This window comes from Odocoileus virginianus, unplaced genomic scaffold (genome assembly GCF_023699985.2).
Source record: "Odocoileus virginianus isolate 20LAN1187 ecotype Illinois unplaced genomic scaffold, Ovbor_1.2 Unplaced_Contig_41, whole genome shotgun sequence".
Lineage (NCBI taxonomy): Eukaryota > Metazoa > Chordata > Mammalia > Artiodactyla > Cervidae > Odocoileus > Odocoileus virginianus.
In genome coordinates this window covers 336,050-363,529 of record NW_027224358.1, presented here as the reverse complement: position 1 = coordinate 363,529, position 27,480 = coordinate 336,050, and the positions used below count along the sequence as shown (strand labels likewise).

Here is a 27,480-nt window from a genome sequence, read left to right as displayed (position 1 = left end):
TATATTCTGATAGTTGTTGAAGAAACAGTGATTAAAAAATTTAGACTCTGAGATGGGTCCCTCCTTAGTGGGAAAGAAATATCCATAAATAATATTCATAAAACACAGGTAGATACTACATCAAAACATATGAAATTGTCATTTTTTTGTAGGTCCATATTGGTCAAACTTGAGACAATACTATAATGTGCTGATATAGATTTTGAAAGTATCACTTAAGATACTGTGAAAAATGACAGGTATCAGCTGTCAGGCAGTAAAGAGATCAGGAAAGGAGATGCTATTATTGGATGAGGAAATAAATATTTTCCATACAAAGGAGAAAACTTTAGACTTGAAAGTGTCAAGGAACTTGGCATATTCCAGGAAGCATATGAAGATAGTTGTTGAGCGATAAGTATCCAAACTGTTTTGGTTTAAATTTCACCCCACCACTGACTTGCCATATGGCCATAAGGCCGTAAGCTATTAATTTTTCTGTCTTCCAGTTACTTCATTTGGAGAATAAAGGTAATATTAGGATCAGCTTCATCTAGTTGTTGGAGAGTTAAGTGGGTTACATGTTGAGGCTCTCAGGATGGTGTCTGGAAAAAGACAGTCCTCTGTCCATGTCAGTTGTTACTGTTGAAGGACGAAGATTGAAGAGCCCTTCCCTCCTTCATTTGCATTTCAGAAGCTCTGTCCTGCCTCCTTTCTAAGGCTATCCCTGTAGGAAATGTAACCAAAAGTGGAGGTCTGGCTACTCACCCCTCAAAAGCCAATAGCAAGACAAGTTCTGTGGAAAGGTAAGTTTACTTTATTTCAGATGCTGGCAACTGAGGTGGGGGAAAGGGCAGACTCTAGTCCAAAGGCTGACAACCCCCTACTGACAACCAGTGGGCAAGAGCTTTTATAGACAAAAGGGGCTTCATGCAGACAGAGTCAGCTCCTGCAGTCTTCTTGAAGTTGGTCATGTGGTGATTGTTTTAGGTACAATTAGTCTTCAGTTCCAGGGTTGGTTTGTTTCCATTTCCTTGAGGCCAGTTCTCAGAATTGTGGCAGCTTATGTCATGGCTACAGTCTGGTCATCATGTAGTTAACTTCTTCCACCTGCTGGGGGTTTCAGTATCTACAAGACAGCTCACAGGATATGGTTCAGAATATTATCTAAAGGCCCAGAGAAGGAACTGAATGTCCTTAACTATGCTTAGTGACTAAACTATTATTGTCTGACTGCTTTTCTTTGCTTCTGCATTTTCTCATCTCTCTGATTAAACTTCCTCTCTGGCTAAAGTTTTTCCACAGACAAAAGGCAGGGTGAGGACATAGGAGGGAAAGACCACAGTGTCCTACTTGATTTCAAAAGTATCTGATCGCATCATCTCTTGATGTAATTCCAAAACTTGACTCCATCAATTTTCTCTCTTTCAAGTGCTCTGCATCTTGCTAAGGAAACTAACACTCTCTCTTCACTGAGGAGGCCTTGTGCTGACCCCAGCTGAAGGTGAGTGGACAGAGAGCTCCACTCCAAGGTTGTCAAATCTGAATGCTGTGCATTTGCCAAAGGCCCATCCACAGGGCAGCTTTGCGGGGCTGGGAGCCTCTTCTGTGACCTACTCTGAAGTCACAACATTTCACTCATTCATGAGTGAGATGGCTTCACATCAGGACTTTTCCATATGACCTTAACCTTATATCATTACTACAGCTTCAGTTTTTTAAAGTCTTTATCTCTTAGATTTTAAATTATTAAAAAATGGATACTTATTTTAATGGGAAGAATAATAGCATTTGGTAAAAATGAATAATCTCACACTTGCTTGTCAATCCATCTCTTATCTCACTCATCATGGGAACCAGTATTAAGAGCCCCATGTACACCCTTTAGCTCCTTTGGCCCTTCTCCACACTCAGACAAATGGTCTCGTCCTAGGATACTCTCAGTTGGATATTTAACACGTAAATTTTTAAATTTTGGGTTTTTTTAAACTAAAATGGAACCATTTGCTACCCAATATTCTCAAACTTTCTGTTTTCACTAACAGTGTACTATAAACATCTCTTCAGGCCAATGGAAATAGAGCTAACATAGATGCTTCAGGGCATGGGTGTAAACATAATTTTTTATTCAACATTCCCCAACTGGTGCTTCCATATTATAAAAAATAGCTTTTGTATCCATTTTTAAAAAGTTTTTTAAAGTTTAAAGTTTTAAGTTGTTTTTTTTATTATTATTTTTTGTATTATTTTTAAACTTCAGACAGTGAGATCTTTAAAAATGGGGCTGCTGAGTCACAGGTTGTGAGTCTTTTTACATTAACAGTTATTGACAGAGTACTTTCTCCCTCTTGTTTATCAGAAACATCATCAGCAGCAGGAGATGTTTTCACTCTTAATTATTGCCAGTCTGATGAATTAAAAATACCTTGTTATGGTTATATTTTGCATTTCCCTTACTACTTAGAAACATTGAAGATCATTTCATATGCTTGTCAGTGCTTAAACTTTATCTTCTGTGAATATCTAGTTTGCTTCTTATTTTATTCAATTATTTGCATTTTTATTAATTGGCAAGAGCTAAGAGTTGGACACAACTGAGTGTCTGAGCAACAATAAAAAGCTCATTGTGTATTAGAAATACTAAATATTAAAATAAAATTAAAAGATGAACAATAGAGTCAGAATATATTTACAGTGCATATTTGGTTACATTAGCACCACTGGGTGTATAGAAAACAATGTGTTGTTGAATGTAATAATGCCATCAAATATGTTTATAGCTTCTGGGTGTGCTGTCTTACTTAAGAAACTCCACTTTCCCCACATCTATTGTCAAATCTAAGGCTATACAAATACTCCTCAAGATTATCTCTAATAATTTGATCATTTTATTTCTATACCAGACCTTAATTAATTTAGATATTTAAAATTGATCTATAGTTTATTTATAATATATGTTTCATGTGTACAACATAAACATCAATATTTTTATAGATTATACTTCATTTAAAGTTATTACAAAATAATGGCTATATTTCCCTGTGCTATACAATATATCCTTGTTGCTTATTTATTTTATAGATAGTAGTTTGTATCTCTCAATCCCATATCCTCACTTCCCTCTCCCCACTGGTAATCACTAGTTTGTTTCTGTGAGTCTGTTTCTGTTTTGGGGTATACTCATTTATTTGTCTTACTTTTTAGATTCCACATATAAGTGATAATATAGAGTATTTAAAGTCTTTCTTAATCTGACTGATTTCACTAAGCATGATACTTTCTAGGTCTATGCACATTTTTACAAACAGCAGAATTTCATTCTATTTTATGGCTGAATAATATTCCATTATATATATATATATACACCACATATTCTTTATCCATTAATCTGTTGATGGACACTTAGGTTGCTTCCTTATTTTGATTATTGTAAGTGTTGCTGCTATGAGCATTGGGGTGTTTGTCTATTTATTTTATTTGGACGTATATCCAGGAGTGGAATTATTGGATCATACAGCAGTTCTTTCTTTCTTTTTTTTTTTTTTTTAGCTTTTCAAGGAACTTCCATACAGTTTTCCGAAGAGGCTTCACCAATTTAAATTCCCACCAATATTGTACAAGGGTTTCCGTTTCTCCACATCCTCACCAATATTTGTTTTTTGTGATATTTTTTATCTTAGCCATTCTGACAAGTCTGAAGTGAAGTGTAGTTGTGGTTTTGACTTGCATTTCTTTAATAATTAGTGGTGTTGAGTATCTTTTCATGTGCCTGTTGGCCATCAGTGTGTGGTTTTTGGAAATATGTCTATTCAGGTCTTCTGCCCATTTTTCAGTTGGATTGATTTTTTATTTTGTTTGTATAAGCTGTTTATATATTTTGGATATTAATCCTTTATTGGTCATACAATTTGAAAATATATTTCACATGCAGTAGGTTGTCTTTTCACTGTATTGATGGTTTTCTTTCATGAATAATTTTTTTTTAATTTTTAAATTTTAAATTGAATTAGGTCCCATTTGTTTATTTTTGCTTTTGTTTCTCTTGCCTTAGAGAACATATCCAAAAATATTGCTATATTGATGTCAAAGAGTGTTCTGCCTTTGTTTTCTTCTAGGAGTTTTATGATTTCTGGTTTTACATTTATATCTTTAATCCACTTGAGCTTATTTTTATATGTAACATAAGGGGATATTGTAATTTCATTCTTTATATGTAGATTTCCAGCTTTTCCAACACTACTTGTTGAAGATACTGTCTTTTTTCCATTGTTTATGTTTTCCTTCTTTGTTGTAGATTAATTGCCCATAGATGTGTGGGTTTGTTTTGGGACTCTCCATTTTTTTTCCATTGATCTATGTGTCTGTTTTTGTGTCATTACTGTATTGTTTTGATTACTATAGCTTTGTAGTGTAGTTTGAAGTCAGGGATCATGATACCTGCAGCTTTGTTCTTTTTTTTCCTCAAGATTGCTTTGGCAATTCAGAGTCTTTTGTGATTTCATATAAATTTTACAAGTATTTGTTCTAGTTCTGTGAAACATATCTTGTGTGTTTTGATAGAGATTGCATTAAGTCTGTAGATTGATTTGGGTAGGTAGTATGAATGTTGTGTCTGACTCTTTGCGACCCCATGGACTGTAGCCTACCAGGCTCCCCTAGGATTCTCAAGGCAAGAATACTGGAGTGGGTAGCTTTCCTTCTCCAGGGGATCTTCCCAACCCAGGGATTGAACCTGGGTCTCCTGCATTGCAGGCAGATTCTTTACCATGTGAGCCACCAGGGAAGCCCATGGACATTTTAACCATATCAATTCTTGTAATCCAAGAACATTGGCTATGTTTCCATTTCTTTGTACCATCTTCAATTTCATCAATGTTTTATAGTTTTTAAAGTATAAGTCTTTAATTCTTGGTAAGTTTATACCTAGATATTGTTTTTGATGAAATTTTAATTGGGAGTATTTTCTTGTTAATTCTCCCGTTATGTCTCTTAATATTTGCTTCACATATTTAAGTGGTCCTGTATTAGGTGCACATATGTTAATGAGTGATATAACCTCTTTTGGCAATAATCCCTTTAAATTATACAATGCCCTTCTGTGTCTTTTGTTTTATAGCTCATTTTAAAGTCTACTTTTTCTAATTTAAGTATTGTTATCCCTGTTTTATTGTCATTTATGTTCGCAAAAAAATATCTTTTTTCACCTCCTCACTTTCAGTCTGTATACACTGAGAGACTCTGAAGTGAGTCTCTTATAAGCAGCATACATATAGATATATATTTTTAACCCAGTCAACCACACTATGTCTTTTGATTGGAGTACTTAGTAAATTAGCACATAGTGATAATAGATAGATGTATACTTACTGCCATTTTGCTACTTGTTTTCTGGTTGTTTTTGTAGTTCTTCTCTATTTTTTATTCTTCTTTTAGTTTCTTCCCTTGTGGTTTGATGATTTTCTTTAGTGGTATTGGAAAGTTGTTGCTGAATCACTCAAAGACTCTGCGGTTATTGATCTCCGGAGGAGAAGAATTCAATCCGGGGCCAGAGACGAGGCTGGATCACTCAGAGCTCTTGGGTAATAAAGTTTTATTAAAGTATAAAGGAGATAGAGAAAGTTTCTGACATAGACAGAAGGGGGTAGAAAGAGTACCCCCTTGCTAGTCTTAGCACTGGAATTATATACTCTCAAATTAGTTATTACAGTGAATCAAAAGAATGTCTAGAGGTTGTAAAGACCTCACCAGACCTACTCCCATAATTTACATTTTGAGATAACAGAATTAGCCAGAAGGTTTTTTAGAGACTGTCCTCAAGCAGGATACATTATTGTTATATAATCCTAAGGAATGTAGAGGGGGAAAAAAAGTTTGTCCTTTCTTCCTCCTTGAGAATTCCAAACCCCTCTCTCCTTGGGCACCCCTAGATTTCTTACCAACCTGCCTAGGAATTGACTTTCTCATTCCCACCTTTTCTTTTAGGAGAATTATGTTACCAAGGGAAAGGGGCATCGTTTTCATTCCATAACTACTTCCTGCTGTTTAGGGGAGTGGTCCCTAAATTGTTAAGGCAACATATTCTCCTAACCCTCATATTGAGGGTCTCTGATCCAGGGGCCCCATGTAATAATAGTTGGAGGAGGCTGTGGCACTCATAGGAGCTTGGACAACCATTTGTAACTTAAAAGCCTTCATGCAACTAGAAACAAATCCAGTTACACAGTTACAGATGCAGGGAGCAAACAGCAAAAATAGAACAATCAGAATTATTGTAATTAAGATAGTTTTCCACCATGGGGAACTAGTTAATGTCTCCCAAAGTGAGGCAATTGAGGCTTCAGGAGTATCCATAGCCCCAGTCATCTTGGTCATGTGTTTAGTAAAATGAGTAACATTAGTGCTCATATCAGGTATATATGTGCGGCATTGGGTATGAATAATGGCATATGTTCCTCCTTGCGCAGCTGTCAGATGAAGGAGAGGCATCACATGCGATTGTTACTGAAGGTATTCGCAGACTTGGAGAAAGTCCTTTCTTGAAGTGGAGATGTCCACCACGGGAAGCCTTCCACCGATGAAGAGGGGAGTGCCCCACAGACCCAGCAGTTAGACCGATTGTGGAATGCAGCATAGGAGTGAGCCCAGGACAGGAAGGCATTGTCTTGAGGATCAAATGGCAGACTCAGGATCTTTGGAGTCAGCAGAAGTAGACTCACATAGATTATCAGGCCCATCTGAAAAGTACAAAGTCAGAGCATAGAAAGTAAAGACATAAAATGACATCACTTAGTTCTGGTCAGGGTGCCACCTCTTAACTCGAGTGTGATGTACCCATGAATCAATTCCTGGCACTTTGACAGCTGTGGGAGAAGAAAGAATAACCTGGTAAGGGCCTTCCCAGAGGGGCTCGAGGGATGGGCCCCCAGACCCCAATGTTTTTATGAGGACCTCGGTTCCTGGCTCAAATAGAGGCTTGCTTGACTCAGAGGCTGGGTCAGGAGTCATCTCCCAGAGTTCTGTTAATGCCTGTTGAAAAGCTGAGAGCTGAGTTACATAATTAGTTAATTCCAAGGCTTCAGGGTCTATAACAATGTCTGTGCATAAGAAAGGCCTTCCATAAATACATTCAAAGGGGGACAGTCCCTCCTTTTTTGGGGCAGTTCGAGCCCTCATTAAAGCTATGGGTAGGACTTTAATCCAATTGTCCTGTGTCTCTTGAGTTAATTTGCGCAGATGTCTTTTGATAATGTCATTAGCTTTTTCAACCTTTCCTGAGGATTGGGGTCTCCAGGAACAGTGTAAGTGATACTCTATTCCTAGAGATTTAGACACCCCCTGAGTTACAGCAGCTTTAAAGGCGGAGCCATTGTCACTCTGAAGGCTCCGTGGCAGCCCAAACCTGGGGATAATTTCATGGATTAAAATCTTTATAACCTCCTTAGCTTGTTCACTACGACAGGGAAAAGCCTCAATCCATCCAGTAAAAGTATCTACCCAAACTTGTAAGCAAGAATACCCATTAGCTTTTGGCATATGAGTAAAATCAATTTCCCAGTCCTCTCCAGGATACTTTCCACTTCGTTGTAATCCAGATTTTGCTAGCTTTTCAGTCTTTGGGTTATTTTTCTTGACAAACCTCACAGCTTTTGATAATGATTTGTAAAGTTTTTATTATATTTTTACCTTCAAAGAAACAAGAAGCCATCTGGAAAGTACTCTCTGCACCCAAATGAAAACTCTGGTGTAAACCTTTAAGAATTTTCCACTGGGCATTTTCAGGAATTATTAATCATCCATCCTCGGACTGTAACCATCCTTTATCAGTAAACTTTGCTCCTCTTTTCTCATATCTTTCTAATTCTTCCTCAGTATATTGTGGCTTTTCCTGTTCCACAGGACCTGTCCAGATCAAAGGCGTCTTTTTTGGCTTGAGAGTCAGCTAACAGGTTACCTGAGGCTACTTTACTCCCATCCCTGCTGTGCCCTTTGCAATGCATAACGGCTACTTCTTTAGGACAATAGGTAGCAGCTAAAAGTCTCTCAATCTCTCTGAAATGTTTAATAGGCTCTCCTGTTGCTGTTTTAAACTGTCTTTCCTTCCATATTGCAGCAAGAGCATGTAAAGTCAAATAAGCATACTTAGAATCAGTGTAGATATTTACTCGCTGCCCTTTGCTTAACTCTAGAGCTCGGGTCAGAGCCACAAGCTCCGCTAACTGAGCACTGGTTCCCTGGGGGAGAGATTTTGCTTCTAAAACCTGTTCAGCAGTCACCACTGCGTAACCTGCTTTACACTTTCCATCCCGAACAAAAGAACTGCCATCTGTAAATATTTCCATGTCAGGATTGTCTAATGGGGTATCCATTAGATCCTCCCGAGCTGCATAGTTTAAAGTTAGAAATTGGGAACAATCATGATCAAGTGTTTCATTTTCCTTCCAGGGAAGGAAAGTGGCAGGATTTAAATTTCCACAAACTTTGAGCTTAGTTACTGGTCCTTCTAACAACAATGATTGATATTTAAGAAGTCTACTGTCTGTCATCCAAATATTAACCTTAGAATTTAAGATTCCACTCACATCATGAGAAGTCAGTACAGTAAGGTTTTGTCCATTAATTATTTTTAAAGCTTCAGGTGCTAATAAAGCCACTGCCCCAATTACTCTTAGGCAGTGGGGCCACCCACGTGAAATTACATCTAATTCTCTGCTTAGATAAGCAATAGGTTGCTGGTGAGGCCCTCGGGGTTGTGTTAAAACTCCCAAGGACATACCTTTTCTTTCAGTGACAAACAAATTAAATTCTGACCCTGTGGGCAAGCTCAGAGCGGGAGCTTGCAGGAGAGCAGTCTGAAGAGCCTTAAAAGCCTTTTGAGTATCTGGAGACCAAACCAGTTTGTCAGTTTGGGCCTGCTGAGTTTCAGTTATAAGTTTATATAAAGGCCAGGCAAGTTCCCCATAACCCAGAATCCAAATGTGACAGTAGCCTGTGATTCCCCAAAATCCTCTCAATTGTCTTAAAGTCATAGGTAGGGGATGGTTTAGTATAGGTTTAATTCTCTCAGGGCCTATGGCCCTAGTCCCTTCTGATATGATTAGGCCCAGATATCTAACAGATTGTTGACAAAGCTGAGCCTTCTCTCTTGATGCCTTGTAACTGCAGCCTGCCAGAAAGTTTAAGAAATCTTCTGAGGTTCATGAACAAGCTTCCTCTGTCTCAGCACAGAGCAAAATATCATCTACATATTGTAACACCACCGCTTTAGAGCTATTAAAGTTTTGTAGATCCAATGACAAACTTTGTCCAAATAAGCGAGGACTGTCACAAAATCCCTGGGGCAAAACTGTCCAGGTTAACTGAGAAGTTAGTTGAGCAGGGTCTTCAAAGGCAAATAGAAATTGATGTTCTTCTGCCAAGGGCACTGAATAGAAGGCATCTTTCAAATCAATTAATGAGAAATATTTGGCTTGTTCAGGAACTTCAAAAAATAGAGTATAAGGATTAGGCACCACGCGGTGTAAAGGAACCACAGCCCCATTTATTATTCGTAAATCTTGAACTAGTCTCCATTTACCATCTGATTTCTTTATACGCAAAATAGGAGTATTTATTGCATGGACTGTTACAGGGAACTAACAGTCCCTGCTCCTTTAAATTCTCAGTGATGGGTTTTAACCCTTCCTTAACCTCAGGTTTCAGTGGATACTGCTTCTTATGTGGAAATAAGTGTGGGTCTTTGAGCTTGACAACTACAGGAATAGCATTTTGTGCTCAACCCACAGATTTTCCATCAGCCCACACTCTAGGATTTACATGTTGTTTAACTAAAGAGAGAGAAACGGAGGGCTCCATATTCATGAAAACAAAGCCATGGACCTTGCTCAGTATATCCCTTCCCAAAAGGGGTGGGGGTGATTCTGGCACAATCAGGCACTCGTGTGAAAATAGCACAGAATCCCAGTTGCAAGATAAAGAATAGCTAAAATAATATCTTTTGGCTCGTTCAGACAGTCCCATTACAGAAGCGGATTGGGAAGAAAGTGGGCCAGGGGCTTCAGTAAGGACGGAGTAAGTTGCCTCCGTATCTAAAAGGAAATTGACAGATTGGTCCTCCACAGTTATCAATGCCCCGGGTTCCTCAGGTGTAATTAGGATGGGAGCGTATGTGGGGACCCCCGGGTACCTTCAGTCCTGGCTGTCTTGAGAGTCCGAACCCTGAAACCTACGCCTCTGGGGGCAGTCTCTCCTCCAGTGTGGTCCTTTGCAGACCGGACCTGGAGCCGGGGGCGGCTTAGATGCCTGAGGGCAATCCCGCTTGAGATGCCCCTCCTTTCCACAGTAATAGCAAGCCCATCCCTTTTCACCTGGGTCCCTCTGGGCATTTTTCTCAGGCTGTTTAAGAACGTTTTTCACAGCCATTGAGAGGGCTTCCGCCTTTTCCTTCATCTTTCTCTGCCTTTATTTCTTTTCCTCATATTCCCTTCCATAATAGACTGTCTGAGCCAGTTGTAACAGATTATCTAAAGACTGATTTGGTCCATACGCCCGTTTTGACAACTTACGGCGAATATCTGGAGCCGACTGAATGAGACATGGATATTTTAAGATCACTTTTCCCTCTTCACTTTCGGGATCTATGTCAGTGTATCTGCGAAGGGCTTCTTTCAGTCTGTCTAGGAATTTACCAGGAGCTTCCTTCTCCTCCTGTTCTATGTTTGCCAGTTTGCCATAGTTTAAAGGCTTAGAACGCGCCTGCCTGAGTCCTTCAAGAATACATCTGACAAAATGACTCTGATCCCATCTTCCTTTCGCTGTGTTGTAGTCCCAGTCTGGTTCTGTAGCTGGGACCGCCTGATTCCCAGTGGGGAGGGCGGTTATCTCGTCCTCCCTCTTCCCTACTGATTCATTACCAAGCCATTCATCTCCATAAGCAACCACTTTTCCCAAAACTCGACTTTTTGAGTCGGGAGTCAGCGTTTGTCCCAAGATATACATCACATCCTTCCAAGTAAGGTCATAAAGCAGAGTAACACCTTTAAAATCTCTAATATATTTTTCTGGGTCCTCTAAATAGTCTCCTAGATCCTCCTTGGTTCTTTGTGTTTCTTGATAAGAAAAAGGCTTATTAACTCTCATAGACTGATTGTTTCTCCCAGTGGGTATTTCATAAAGAGGCAACAGCTTATGTGGCTGTTCCTCAGTCTCTCTGGCTGCTCTGCACATATCCCAGGGATAGATTGGAGAAACCTGCTTTTCTTTATCTCTTTGTCTCCTGTCCTCCATCTCATCTCTTACTTCAATGGTCTGAGTTTCTATTGAAACCAGAGTAGTCTGAAGTCGTACTGAGACAGGAGTTGTTTGGACCTCTACGTGAGCAGTTCGAATCTCAATTTGGGTTTCCACTGAGACTGAGGCAGTTTGAATCTGTTTGGAGCCCCGGATACGGGGGCAAAGTAGGAGGACAGGGGGGAGCTGAAGGTTTCACACCCAAATCTACACCCTTAGGACATAAGTCTGGCATATTTCGCAGAGAGAAAAAGGGCAACACATATGCTACTTCTACCCATTTCCCTTGTTTTCTACAGAACCGGTCTAATTGTAAAACAGTATTATACTTAAGAGACCCTCCAACTGGCCACCGTTCACCGTCTTCCAGTGGGTACCGCGGCCATGCAGTATCACATAGGAAGACCAGGTGTGTCTTCTTTAAGCCCTGGGGATCAAATCTATCTCAGTTTTTCAGGATACAGTTCAAAGAGTGAGCCTGAAATTGTTAGCTCCCATCTGTAAGAGAGAAAAAAAGCGACCAGCGCCATTTTTCTACCAGAGGCGTCCCTCCCTGCTCTAGATGGGGGTGTAGACAGATTTTACACCAAAGCTTTTCCTTCCTGGTCGGACTTAGTCTGTCCCTTACTGATGCAGGTGTCACATACTCGTCCCTCCCGGTTCTACCACCGAGACGGGGTGGGGATGCACCAGGGGTAGACCTGATGGCATTCCTGACTGACGTCCAGCTCTTCACCTCGCTTGCCTCTGATGCCACCCGGGGTCCAGAGTAACCTTCTGGAATGTCTCCCAAGCTAAGACCTCTGGGGGACACATTCATCACCTGAGTGCCTGTGCAGGACCCTGAGTATGTTCCTGACCACAGTAAGACCGATATGAACATAAAACTGAGATGTTCCTTCCAAGCGTCACCACACCAGTATGAACCTACTCTTCTCCCCTAGGAGCCAGTGTTACTAAAGGGAAAAAAAAAATCCCTTGCAGTTCCAATCCGAGTAACCTTTAACCTCAGAGATGCTCTTGGAGTTAGAGCTCCATCTAGCTTCCTAACTTTCCATGCCTAGCGAGGCTAGGCGCTTCCTGACTACCAATCCAAGTTTGGGACCTAGGCCACAGTACACATTAGCAACATAGATTACAAGTCCCTTGAAAGTCTATGATCCGATAGATTAGGTTGTACTTCTAATTCCCAAAGAGTTATGAAATGGTCAAAGAGACCGAAAAGTTTGACCGAGAAAGGAGAGTTCGGTCCACACACTTTGCCCATTTCTGGTCTGTTCCCGAAGGAGACGTTGGGTGCCTCTTGGCGTTGGCAGGTCGGTATAAACCCCGACAGGTTTCTGCCATAAGCCGTATGAGGTCGCTGACGGAACCGCAGAGCAGGGCTCCTCACTTGCTTCGCGCAGGGCATTTCATTCATTCACACAAGCACACCGTAGAGTTAGTAAAGTACAGCAGAAAATGTGTTTGCTAGGAGAACAAAGAACTAGAGCTCCAAGCATCCTTACCTTGTCCTGAAGGATCCCGGACGAGCCCCCAAGATGAAAGGTTGTTGCTGAATCATGCAAAGACGCTGGGGTTCTTGGCCTCCGGAGGAGAAGAATTCAATCCGGGGCCAGAGATGAGGCTGGATCGCTCAGAGCTTTTGTGTAATAAAGTTTTATTAAAGTATAAAGTATATAGAGAAAGCTTCTGACATAGACATCAGAAAGGGGTAGAAAGAGTAGCCCCTTGCTAGTCTTAGCACTGGAATTATTTACTCTCAAATTAGTTATTACAGTGAATCAAAAGAATGTCTAGAGGTTGTAAAGACCTCACCAGACCTACCCCTGTAATTTACATTTTGAGATAACAGAATTAGCCAGAAGGTTTTTTCAGTGACTGTCCTCAAGCAGGATACATTATATATCCTTATATATATATATAATATATTATATATATTACATACAATATATATAATATATTATATATATTACATATAATATATATAACATTATACATTAATAATAAATATTATCAATAATATAATAAATAATTATAATAATTAAATATATTAATTATAAATAATTATATATAAATATATTAAATATAATAATATATTTTAACATTATACAATAATTATTATTATTATATGTTATATAATAATCCTAAGGAATGTAGAGGGGGGAAAAAAGTTTGTCCTTTCTTCCTCCTTGAGAATTCCAGACCCCTCTCTCCTTGGGGACCCCTAGACTTCTTATCAACCTGCCTAGGAATTGACTCTCTCAGTATGCTTAAGTTCCTTTCTCTCTAGGCTTTGTATATCTATTGTAGGCTTTGATTTGTGCTTACAGTGGAGTTCATATATACTGACCTATAGCTGTATCTGCTTGTTTTAAACTGGCAGTCATTTAAATGCAAGCACACTCTTCAGTGTCTCAGATGGTAAAGAATCTGCCTGCAGAAATTCAGAAGATCCAGGTTTGATCCCTGGGTCAGGAAGATCCCCTGGAGAAGGCAATGGCTACCCACTCCAGTATTCTTGACTGAAGAATCCCAGGGGAGCCTGGTAGGCTACAGTCCATGGGGTCGCAAAGAGTCAGACATGACTGAATGACTAACATTTTCACTTTTTTTCACTTTCATATATAGTGCTCTATAAATATACCCACTTGTTTTAAATTGGCAGTCATTTAATGGCAAACACATTCTAAAAGATCTACCTTTTTATACTTGTGTTTTTGATGCCATATTTTCTATCTTCATATTTATCCCATCACTGCTTATTATATAGTTTATTTTATATTTGTTTTACCTTTTACTCTTCATATTTTACTCTTCATCAAAAGAGCAAGAGAGGTCCAGAAAAAAATCTGCTTCTGTTTTATTGACTATGCCAAAGCCTTTGTGTGGATCACAACAAACTGGAAAATCCTTAAAGAGATGGGAATATCAGACCACCTTACTTGCCTCCTGAGAAATCTGTATGCAGGTCAAGAAGAACTGGACATGGAAAAACAGACTGGTTCCAAATAGGGAAAGGAGTATGTCAAGGCTGTATATTGTCACCCTGCCTATTTAACTTATATGCAGAGTACATCATGAGAAACGATGGGCTGGATGAAGCACAAGCTGAAATCAAGATTACTGGGAGAAATATCAATAGCCTCAGATATGCAGATGACACCACCCTTATGGCAGAAAGCTAAGAGGAACTGAAGAGCCTCTTGATGAAAGTGAAAGAGGAGAGTGAAAAAGCTGGTTTAAAACTCAACATTCAAATAGAGAGCCAACAAGAATTTGCTGTATGGCTCAGGAATCTCAAACAGGGGCTCGGTATCAACCTAGAGGGTGGGATGGGGTGGAATATGGGAGACGGTTTCAAAAGGGAGGGGATATATGTATACCTATGGCTGATTCATGTTGAAGTTTGACAGAAAACAAAATTCTATAAAGCAATTTCCTTCAATAAAAAATGAAAAAAGAAACGAAACAAAAACTAAGATCATGGCATCTGGTCCCATCACTTAATGACAAATAGATGGAGAAACAATGGAAACAGTGAGAGACTATTTTCTTGGGCTCCAAAGGCATTGCAGATGGTGACTGCCATGTAATTAAAAGATACTTGCTCCTTGGAAGAAAATCTATGATAAATCTAGATATCATATTAAAAAAGCAGAGACATTGCTTTGCCAACAAAGGTCTGTCTAGTTAAAGCTATAGTTTTTCCAGTAGTCATGTATGGATGTGAGAGCTGGATATAAAGAAAACTGAGCACTGAAAAATTTGATGCTTTTGAACTGTGGTGTAGGATAAGACTCTTTTTTAAAAATTAATTTATTTATTTTAATTGGAGGCTAATTACAATATTTTAGTGGTTTTTACCATACATTGGCATGAATAAGCCATGCGTGTACATGTGTTCCTCATCCTGAACCCCCCTCCCACCTCCCTCCTCATCCCATCTCTTAGGGTCGTCCCAGTGCACCAGCCCTGAGTACCCTGTCTCATGCATCCAACCTGGACTGACGATCTATTTCACATATGGTTATATGTTTCAATGCTATTCTCTCAAATCATCCCATGCTTGCCTTTTCCCACAGAGTCCAAAAGTCTGTTCTTTACATCTGTATCTCTTTTGCTGTCTCGCATATAGGGTCATCATTACCATCTTTCTAAATTCCATATATATGCTTTAATATACTGTATTGGTGTTTTTCTTTCTGACTTACTTCACTCTGTATAATAGGCTCCAGTTTCATCCACTTCATTAGAACTGATTCAAATGTGCTCTTTTTAATAGCTTAGTAATATTCCATTGTGTGAATGTACCACAGCTTTCTTATCCATTTGTCTGCCAGTGGACATCTCTGTTGCTTCCATGTTCTAGCTATTGTAAAAAGTGCTGTGATGAAGGGTGGGGTATATGTGTCTTTCAATTCTGGTTTCCTCAGTGTGTATGCCCAGCAGTGGGATTGCTGGGTCATATGGCAATTCTAGTTCCAGTTTTTTAAGGAATCTCCATACTGTTCTCCATAGTGGCTGTACTAGTTTGCATTCCCACCAACAGTGTAAGAGGGTTCCCTTTTCTCTGCACCCTCTCCAGCATTTATTGTTTGTAGACTTTTTGATAGCAGCCATTCTGACCAGCATGAGATGGTACCTCATTGTGGTTTTGATTTGCATTTCTCTGATAATGAGTGATGTTGAGCATCTTTTCATGTGTTTGTTAGCCATCTGTATGTTTTCTTTGGAGAAATGTCTGTTTAGTTCTTTGGCCCATTTTTTGATTGGGTCATTTATTTTTCTGGTATTGAGCTGCATGAACTGCTTGTATATTTTTGAGATTAATTCTTTGTCAGTTGCTTTGTTTGCTATTATTTTCTCCCATTCTGAAGGCTGTCTTTTCACCTAGTTTATAGTTTCCCTCATTGTGCAAAAGCTTTTAAGTTTCATTAGGTCCCATTTGTTTATTTTTGCTTTTATTTCCATTACTCTGAGAGGTGGGTCACAGAGGACCCTTCTGTGATTTATGTCAGAGAGTGTTTTGCCTATGTTTTCCTCTATGAGTTTTCTAGTTTCTGGTCTTACATTTAGACCTTTAATGTATTTGGAGTTTATTTTTGTGTATGGTGTTAGAAAGTGTTTGAGTTTCATTATTTTACAAGTGATTGGCCAGTTTTCCCAGCACCACTTGTTAAAGAGATTGTCTTTTCTCCATTGTATATTCTTGCCTCCTTTGTCAAAGATAAGGTGTCCATAGGTGTGTGGATTTATCTCTGGGCTTTCTATTTTGTTCCATTGATCTATATTTCTGTCTTTGTGCCAGTACCATACTGTCTTGATGACTGTAGCTTTGTAGTATAGTCTGAAGTCAGGCAGGTTGATTCCTCCAGTTCCATTCTTCTTTCTCTTGAATGTCTCTTGGACAGCAGGAGATCAACCCAGTCAATCCTAAAGGAAATCAGTCCTGAATATTCATTGGAAGGACTGATGCTAAAGCTGAAACTCCAATACTTTGGCCACCTGATGCAAAGAACTGACTTATTGGAAAAGACCCTGATACTGGGAAAGATTGAAGGCAGGAGGAGAAGGGAACAACAGAGGATGAGATGGTTGAATGGCATCATCAACTTGATGGACATGAGTTTGAACAACCTGTGGGTATTGGTGATGGACAGGGAAGCGTGGCATGCTGTAGTCCATGGGGTCGCAAAGAGTCAGACATGACTGATGATTGAGCTGATCTTACTCTTAATATCAGCTTATTTACATGGTACTCAACCATTACTATATATTTTCCTTTACTAGTGGGATTTTTCCTTGCCTATTGTTACTTCTTTTCCATGTAGAGAAATCCCTGTAATATCTATTTTAAGGTAATTTAGTAATGAAACCTTTTAGTTTTTACTTATCTTTCAGTTCTGAGTGATAGGGCATAATATCCTGTGTTGTAATTTGTTTTTCCTTTCAGCACTTTAAATATATCATACCCCTCCCTTCTGGCCTGTAAAGTTTCAGATGAAAAATTTGCTCTTTCAGAAAGCAAATGTGACCAGAGCAGGTGCTCAGCTCAAGCTGGGTCTCATGCTGGGGTGGTTTCAGGAAGCTAGTCAGAGTCCCAGGCTGTTTCAGTCTGCTTCCTCAACCATGTTCAGGAGTAAACAAGCATGTGTACAATTCTCATGTGGAGTCTAGGTTTCTTACAGACATACTGTCAGTCCCTAGATCTCTAGAGAACCCAGTCACTGGTTCTCTAATCAGCTAAGTGGACTCACCATCCTGGTGCCAGACCCCAGAGCTGGAGCATGCAATACGTGGGTTGAACTGCTCACTCCCCAGAGAAGATCTCTCCCCATCGAATGCCCCTCCTCTTCTGAGTCCTCTCTCAGGGACACAGGTCTATAACTGATAACTTTTCTTTCCTTTCTACCTGATTGTAGCTGGATCTTTCTTGCAGCCTTGCAAGGAGTCCTCTCCCATTTCCAGTTAATTGTCAGTGGTAATTGTCCCACATGTAGGTATATTTTTGACGTGTTCATGGAGGAAGGTGAGCTCCATACCCTCCATCATCTTGATCTCCCTCTGGATTTTTAAAAATATTATTTAAAATGGGTGTTGAGCTTTATTTCTTCCAAAGGAGTTGCAAAAAATATCAGCACGATTTTTAAAAAGATTTTATGTATACACATGACATTTATCAAAAGAGATATCTTGATAAATGTGGTCACAGGACTGGAAAAGGTCAATCCTCATCCCAATTCCCAAGAAAGGCAGTACTAAAGAATGTTCAAACCACCAGACAATTGCACTCATCTCCCATGCTAGTAAGGTTATGCTCAAAATCCTTCAAGCTAGGCTTCAGCATTATGTGAACCAAGAACTTCCAGATGTCAAGCTGGGTTTAGAGAAAGACAGAGGAACCAGAGATCAAATTGATGACTAGATCACAGAGAAAGCAAAGGAATTTCAGAAAAACATCTACCTCTGTTTCATTGACTATGCTAAAACCTTTGACTGTATGGATCATAAAAAACTGGAAAACTCTTAAAGAGATGGGAATACCAGACCATCTTACCTGTCTCCTGAGAAACCTGTATGTGGGTCAAGAAGCAACAGTTAGAACCTTGTATCAAACAATTGACTGTCCAATTCAATGGACACGAATTTGAGCAAACGCCAGGAGATGATGAGGAACAGGGAAGCCTGGCATGCTGCAGTTCAGGAGTTGGAGAAAAGTCCTATATGACTTGGCCAGTGAACAACAACAACAATAATATGTTAAAACTGAGCTAATGCCAGTTACAGTTACAGTTGAGGAGAGAGCTTTCCTTTTTTTTTTTTTTTTTTTTACTTATTTTATATTTCAAAAGGACCCTGCTGCTGGGAAAGATTGAAGGCAAAATGAGAAGAGGGTGACAGAGGACGAGAAGGTTAAATAGCATCACTGATTCAACAGCTGTGAATTTGAGCAAACTCTGGGAGATAATGAAGGACAAGGAAGGAAGCCTGGCATGCTACAGTCCATGGTGTCCCAAAGAGTCGTACACAACTGAGCAACTTTCACTTTTCACTTTCACTTTCATGTTGAATTTAGAAATTAATTTAGGGAGAATGCTCATCATAACAATGCATGAACTGTTATAGCTCTCAACTTATTTAGTCTAAACTTTCTCTTAGTTGAATCTTGACAGGTTTTTTGTGCAGAGATCTTTCTTATCTTATGCTAGATCAGGGTTCTCTAACCTCATATTATTGACATTTTGACCTAAGGATTCATTGTTATGGGGTGCTATCTTGCATTGTAGAATGTTTAGCAGCTTCCTGGCCTCTACACACTGGATACCGGAAGTACCACATAAACTGTGACAGTCAAAAATATTTTCAGACTTTGTTATAAGTCCTTGCAGGGCAAACTGCTCCCAGTTGAGAAGTACACTTGATTTAGTTTCAGATACTTGAGATATTTTTGGTACTGTTGTAAATAGTGTAGATTTTTTTTAAAGCTTTATGTCCATATTTATTGCCAGTATGTTTTCCTTGTATCCTGCTTCAGCTGCTGCTGCTGCTAAGTCGCTTCAGTTGTGTCCGACTCTGTGCAACCCCATAGATGGCAGCCCACCAGGCTCCACCGTCCCTGGGATTCTCCAGGCAAGAACACTGGAGTGGGTTGCCATTTCCTTCTCCAATGCATGAAAAGGAAAAGTGAAAGTGAAGTCACTCAGTCATGTCAGACTCTTTGTGACCATGGGACTGCAGCCGACCAGGCTCCTCCATCCACGGGATTTTCCAGGCAAGAGTACTGGAGTGGGTTGCCATTGCCTTCTCCGCCTTGTATCCTGAGGTCTTGCTAAATATTCTAACAATTCTAACAATTAGTCAATTCCAAAGGGCTTTAATACACTATCATTATTTTTCTTTTTCTAATATTTACATATTTTATTTATTTTTCTAATCTTATGGCATGGGCTATGAATACCACAATGTTGGACAGAAGTGGTAAGAATAAACATATTAGCCTTGTCCTTAAACTTGGGGGAAGGAATGTTTAATAGTTTAACATCAGGGACAGTGTTAGCTGCAGGGTTTTTGTATGAGGTTGGGGCAAAAATAATTTTGTATTTAGTTTGGTTCAGTCACTCAGTCATGTCCGACTCTTTGTGACCCCATGAATCACAGCACACCAGGCCTCCCTGTCCATCACCAACTCCCAGAGTTTACTCAAACTCATGTCCATCGAGTCGGTGATGCCATCCAGCCATCTCATCCTCTGTCATCCCCTTCTCCTCCTGCCCCCAATCCCTCCCAGCATCAGGGTCTTTTCCAGTGAGTCAACTCTTCGCATCAGGTGGCCAAAGTATTGGAGTTTCAGCTTCAGCATCAGTCTTTCCAATGAATACCCAGGACTGATCTCCTTTAGGATGGTCTGGTTGGATCTCCCTGTAGTCCAAGGGACTCTCAAGAGTCTTCCCCAACACCATAGTTCAAAAGCATCAATTTTTCTGTGCTCAGCCTTCTTCACAGTCCAACTCTCACATCCATACATGACCACTGGAAAAACCATAGCCTTGGCCAGATGGACCTTTGTTGGCAAAGTAATGTCTCTGCTGTTTAATATGCTATCTAGGTTGGTCATAACTTTCCTTCCAAGGAGTAAGCATCTTTTAATTTCCTGGCTGCAATCACCATTTACAGTGATTTTGGAGCCCAAAAAGTAAAGTCTGACACTGCTTCCATTGTTTCCCCATCTATTTCCCATGAAGTGATGGGACCAGATGCCATGATCTTAGTTTTCTGAATTTTGAATTTTAAGCCAACTTTTTCACTCTCCTCTTTCACTTTCATCAAGAGGCTTTTTAGTTCCTCTTCACTTTCTGCCATGTATGAAAAGGCAAAATGATAGGATACTGAAAGAGGAACTCCCCAGGTCAGTAGGTGCCCAATATGCTACTGGAGATCAGTGGAGAAATAACTCCAGAAAGAATGAAGGGATGGAGCCAAAGCAAAAACAATACCCAGTTGTGGATGTGACTGGTGATAGAAGCAAGGTCCGATACTGTAAAGAGCAATATTGCATAGGAACCTGGAATGTTAGGTCCATGAATCAAGGCAAATTGGAAGTGATCAAACAGGAGATGGCAAGAGTGAATGTTGACATTCTAGGAATCAGTGAACTAAAATGGACTGGAATGGGTGAATTTAACTCAGAACACCATTATATCTACTACTGTGGGTAGGAATCCCTTAGAAGAAATGGAGTAGCCATCATGGTCAACAAGAGTCCAAAATGCAGTACTTGGATGCAATCTCAAAAATGACAGAATGATCTCTGTTCGTTTCCAAGGCAAACCATTCAATATCACGGTAATCCAAGTCTATGCCCCAACCAGTAATGCTGAAGAAGGTGAAGTTGAACAGTTCTGTGAAGACCTACAAGACCTTTTAGAACCAACACCCAAAAAAGACATCCTTTTCATTATAGGGGACTGGAATGCAAAAGTAGGAAGTCAAGAAACACCTGGAGTAACAGGCAAATTTGGCTTTGGAGTACAGAATGAAGCAGGGCAAAGGCTAATAGAGTTTTGCCAAGAGAACGCACTGGTCATAGCAAACACCCTTTTCCAACAGCACAAGAGGAGTCTACACATGGACATCACCAGATGGTCAACACCGAAATCAGATTGATTATATTCTTTGCAGTCAAAGATGGAGGACTATATGTTCACTGGGTTGCAAATAGTCGGACTTGACTGAGCAACTTTCACTTTCACTTTTCAGCCTTCTTTATGGTCCAACCCTCACATCTGTACATGACTACTGGAAAAACCATGGCTTTGACTATACATACCTTCATCAGCAAAGTGATGTCTTTGCTTCTTAATATACTATGTTTGTCATAACTTTCCTTCCAAGGAGCAAGCATCTTTTAATTTCATGGCTGTCACCGTCCTCATTGATTTTGGAACCCAAGAAAATAAAATCCGGCATTGTTCCCATTTTTTTCCCCCATCTATTTGCCATGAAGTGATGGGAGCAGATGCCATGATCTTCATTTTTTGAATGTTGATTTTTAAGCCACCCTTTTCACTCTATTCCTTCACCTTTATCAAGAGGCTGTTTAGTTCCTCTTCACTTTCTGTCATTAGGGTGCTATCATCTGCATATCTAAGGTTGTTGATATTTCTCCTAGCAATCTTGATTCCAGCTTGTGATTCATCCAACCCAGCATTTCACATGATGTACTCTGCATAGAAGTTAAATAAGCAGTGTGACAATATACAGCCTTGGCATACAATATACCCTTAACATCCTTTTAACATATATAGAATATATAATTAGACTATTGAAAATTTATTATTTGTGTTTATACAAATAAAGAGATAATATGTCTTTTTCTTATTCAATCTTGCTATATCAATTTTATTAACCTTTTCAAAGAATCAAGCTTTATTTTTTAATTAATTTATTTTAATTGAAGGCTAATTACTTTACAATATTGTAGTGGTTTTTACCATACATTGACATGAATCAGCCATGAGTGTACATGTGTCCCCCATCCTGACCCTCCCTCCCCATCTCATCTCTCAGGGTCATCTCAGTGCACTGGCCCTGAGCACCCTGTCTCATGCATTGAACCTGGACTGGAGATCTATTTCACATGCGGTAATATACATGTTTCAGTGCTATTCTCTCAAATCATACCACCCTCACCTTCTCAAAAATAGTCCAAAAGTCTGTTCTTTACATTTGTGTCTCTTTGGCTGTCTTGCATATAGGGTCATCGTTACCATCTTTCTAAATTCAATATATATAACTTAATATACTGTATTGGTGTTTTTCTTTCTGACTTACTTCGCTCTGTATAATAGGCTCCAGTTTCATCCATCTCATTAGAACTGATTCAAATGCATTCTTTTATTAATAGCTGAGTAATATTCCATTGTGTGTATGTACCACAGTCAAGCTTCAATTTTATTGATTTTTCTCTTCTTTGTGTTCTCTATTGTTTTCCTACTTTTATATATATATATATATTTTTTTTTTTTTTTTGGATACTATACTTTCAACTTGCTCTTATTTCATAGTTTAAGGTATTAGCTTAGATTGCTGACTTTGCATTTTTATATTAAATGTTTTATAATCTTTTGTAGTAAGTACTTATGTAATATAAGCTTTTTTTCCCCTTGAGCATTACTTCAGTAACGTCTTACAGATTTTGATATCATGCATTCTAAAATTCCAAATATCAAAAAAATTTATAGATATGTCCTGTTATTTTTAATTTAATACCATATTCATCAAAAAATATACATTTGACTTTAATAGTTTTTATGGTATTTTTTGAGATTTTTGAATAACCTTTTATATGGTCTAATCAGATGAATCCTTCATGTGCAACTGAAAAGAATTTATTTTCTATTGGGTGCAGAATAGAAATGTCTATTATTCACTGCTGATACTGTTATTCATACCACCAATATCTTCACTGTTACAGTTGTTGGCTTCTAATAATGCCAGCATATCATGCAATATCATCTGTAAGCCAAACTCCAATTATTTTCTCTCTCATAAAAATTGGTCATAAGAACTTCCATGAAGGCTTGGATATAAGGGAAAAGCAGGATCAACTGAAGTGTGAGCATTCTGTTTTTGCAGTTTCCTAGGGTTTTCAGGAGATGCTCTGAATAAGTATATATTCCAGGTGAACATTGAATGCTACTGTGTATAATCTATGATTTGAATTAATCTCATAAACTCAGCTAATGAGTTCTCAGTTCTTAATATTTCCCAGTGGCCAGTGATCAGATGTTGAAGCCAAGAACTGTCTCTCAAAAGAATTACATTCCCAAAATGGCTTGACTTTCCTCCAGAATTCTGAGACTTTGTTGTGATTTTTTTTCCTAACTTAACCAGTCAGAGTCTCCATAGAGCATTGAATCATCACTGGATCTGTTGGATCATAGAGAAAAAATGAATTGCTTACTCCTCTGCCATCTATCTAGAAAAATGACATGCATGAACCTAGTAGAGAACAGATTTATGGACACAGTAGGGGAAAGTGAAAATAGGATGAATTGAGAAAATCGCATTGACATATATACACTATCATGTGTAAAATAGGTAGTTAGTGGGAAGTGGCTAAATAACACAGGGACCCCAGCCTGGCACTCTGTGATGACCTAGGGGGAATGCTAGAGGGAATGTGATGGAGAGAAGGGAGGAAGGCTCAAAAGGGAAGGAATCTATCTATCTATCTATCTATCTATCTATCTATCTATCTATCTATCTATCATCTATGTGTTTGTTGCTCAGTTGTGTGCAACTCTTTGCAGCCCCAAAGACTGTAGCTTGCCAGGCTTCTCTGTCCGTGGAATTCTCCAGGCAAGAGTGGATTTCCATTTCCTTCTCCAGGGGATTTTCCCAACCCAGGGATCAAACCTGGGTCTCCTGCATTGCAGGCAGATTCTTTGCCATCTGAGCTACCTGGAAAACCCAAGTATGTATGTGTATGTGTGTATGTATACATATACATACATATATATATATATATATATATATATATATAAAATTATGTCTGATTCATGTTGCTGTATAGCAGAAACCAACACAAAAGTGTAAAGCAATTTTCTACCAATGAAAAAAAATATTTTTTTAATTGCTTAAATTTCAGCCTGTATCATTTGGAAAGACTTCTCTTCTAGACTCCAGTAAAAGCTGACAAATCTTTAGCTTATTTAGTAAATATGATACCAAGCTTTGTGGTCTTCAGTAAAGTAGAAACTTGTACTTCATTTGATATATTATAGACCCTTTCACCACCTCCTCACCCAAACACTTCAGTGAGGTGACAGACCCCTGTGTTTTCCAGGAATTTATCCTTCATCCTCTATATCTCACAAAAGCATCTGAAATGTTTACACTGCTTTCTTTCCAGGTCCAATTAATATGATGTCACTAGTATAGTGTGATGTCCATGGAATTGTGAAATGATTCATGTTCCTATTTATTAAATGGCAACAAAGATTCAGAATTGACAGTTTTGACGTAAAATGCTGCAACATCCCGCTGTTCCTTCCAGGTAAGAGCAAATTACTTCTAGAGTTCTCCACTTCTTAGTTAAAAGAAAATCATTTGTAAAAGGTGTGAGGCTCTGATTCTGTGCCCGCATAAAGACAGCAGCAGTTGGAGTGTGACTGTCTGATTAAGCTCATTACATCCACTGTCATTCTCTGGTACTCATAAGTTTTTCACATTGGTTAAAAGAAACATTAAAGAGAGATATGATAGGAGTTATCTTTTATCGTCTCCCCTTTTTTGGGCATTGTAAGGTCTGTGAGGGCAAAGAGTTTTATTTTATTCATTGCTGTATTCATTATACTTAGAATTCTACTTGGCACTTGATCAAATATTTGTTTAATTAATATTTATATGTAAATTGAAAGGTCTATGAAGGGATTGCAAGGGATGCAATTAAAGATATAAATAAGGGATTCATATCTTTATAAACTGAAGGCATTTTTATGGAGAGGATTTTGGAATTCATTATGTAAGTAGCAGGGAATTATTGAATAAGCTTTAAAGTGATTTATATTTTAGAAATATGATTCAAATGTTAAGTGGAGGATGGTTTAGAAGGTGAAGAGCCCGAAGATAGGGAGGCCTAGGAAATAGAACAAGTTAGAGACAGTCACTAGGTCTTCATGCTAGTCTCATGTTTCTGTCCATCAACAATTGCTTTGTAGTGAGTTAGCTTGATACCCATCTAAGATAAAAATTCTTAATAAGAATAAAAATCAATTTTCTTAACCTTCTTAAAAGTATCTGAAAAATAGAGGAAATATCATACTTAATGATGAAGCATTAAAGTATTTCCATTAAAGGAGGAACAAATATCTAACAAGGATGCCTACTGAGAAAGCAAAGAAGAAATTCTGACAGCTATCAGCTGTGTACCGACCTGATGCTCATGACAAGGATACACTTTTTATTCCTTAGTAAAAACAATTTCATAGAACATCCACATCTGCCAAGGTCACTCTGTGAATGACTGTAGTAGAGAGGGCAAAACCAAGACTATTCCTTAATCATTTCTGAGCTTAGGAAAATAGAACACTGTGCAAATCACAAAAACAGCCAAGTATCTCCCTCTGCTATGTCTATGGTCAATTAGAGCTTTAACTCCTTCCATCCCAACTACCTTCTAGATAAAGATGAAGATACAAAAATCATAGAATCCAGAGCAAAATGTACTTCTCTATTCCTCTTCAAAATGATATGATTGAAGCCTCAATCCTTTAACAATTCCATCATAATATTCTCTTGCTGAGACATCTCACCATTTCCTATGGCATTCTGTCTCCCTTGCAACAAGTAAACGAAACTCTGATTCTGCTATTTCTTTTGGTCTTTGGCTGGTGAGTATCTACACTCCTTTATGGCAATTATTTAAAAATGGAGAGAAAAACAGATTCTCTTAAAAGGAGAAGCAGTATCCCCAAGGCAGATATAGGTTTCACTTAAAGGGAGAAGGTAATATTTCATTGTATATATGAACTACATCTTCTTTATCCATTCCTCTTTCGATGGACTTTCAGGTTGCTTCCCTGTCTTGGCTATTGTAAATAGTGCTGGAAAAAAAATAGTGCTGCAATGAACATTGGGGTGCATGTATCTTTTTGAATTATGATTTTCTGTAGATATGTATAACTGACTCATTTTAATGTACACCTAAAACTAACACAACATTGTAAATCAACTATACTTCAATTTATTTAAAAAACAAACACCTACTGTTAAATATACCCATGAACAGTTCAATTTTTTCCATTGATTTTTTTCAGTTCTAGAATTTCCATTTGATATTTGTAATTCTCAGTTTTTTTCCTCATATATATATATTTTAAAATTTTTGGAACATGTTGAAAATAATTATTGAAGTTTGTGTCTAGTATCTTAAAAAGGGTTGAGGGGGAGAAGGCAAGGGGAACATTTGGAAAAACAGCTGAGGATCCAAGTCACTGCTTAGAGCTGTGTTGGTTGTATTCTGCCAAAGGGATTATGCATAGGGTGCAGGGGAGGCTAATATCCAAACTGGGCTCCTCTAGCCAAACTGTGTGCTCTCAGGCTGGCAGGGAGGAGTACCTTTAAAAAAGTGCATGGCGGTGTAGTATGACTTGGCTATGGCTTTCTTTAGGTCAAGGAAGAGTTTGCTGTAGACTCAGCATGAGTTCCAGAGGGAGAATGTACAGAATTCTATGAGGATGAGGATCTGGGGGGTTAGAGTGGATCTGGACAACTTGGGCTACACATAGTAAGTGAACTAATCGGGGATAAAGTACATGAGATTTGTGACATGATCAACCCTGTCTAAAGTAGAACATAGCAGTTAGACTTTGAGATTTGAGGCTGGGGCATCTCCCGCCAGAAGCACTCAGAGCAGTGGTACCCAGTTCACTCTGCCTAACAGCAAGGTGGATGCCAGGGAGGGGCCAGTCTTCCCTAGATCCTCTATCTCTTCTAACTCTGCAACAGCAAACACTCTGTGGTGCCCACTCAATTCCTGCCAGCTGAGTCACAGAGGCCAGAAAGGGGCTGTCTCACCTGGAATACAGGACGTTCCTCTTTTCCTTGTACAATTTCTTCTGCTGGCAGTGTTGTGGCTGGGGGAAGGTCATAGAAAAGGATGTATTCTTTCCTGCTTTCACCACCCATGCTCTTTCTCTTTCTTTCTCC

The 27,480-nt window shown here is 38.9% G+C and overlaps 2 long non-coding RNA genes across 3 annotated transcripts in view; one reads left to right on the top strand and one right to left on the bottom strand.

Annotated features, from left to right (window-relative positions):
• Positions 1 to 773: 773 nt before the first annotated feature.
• On the bottom strand, positions 774 to 27,467 carry LOC139034201 (uncharacterized). 2 transcript variants are annotated; one of them, XR_011486629.1, is made up of 4 exons: positions 27,349 to 27,467; positions 12,774 to 12,907; positions 5,347 to 6,713; positions 774 to 1,108 (listed from the first exon to the last, which is right to left on the bottom strand). It is a non-coding gene; the product is annotated as an uncharacterized lncRNA (long non-coding RNA). The 2 variants fall into 2 exon arrangements; XR_011486630.1 differs by lacking the exon at positions 12,774 to 12,907.
• LOC139034202 (uncharacterized) overlaps positions 24,677 to 27,480 on the top strand; it is a 110,545-nt gene continuing 107,741 nt past the window's right edge. Inside the window, exon 1 of the long non-coding RNA XR_011486631.1 lies at positions 24,677 to 24,826. This is a non-coding gene — a long non-coding RNA (uncharacterized lncRNA). The remainder of the gene's footprint in view (positions 24,827 to 27,480) is intronic.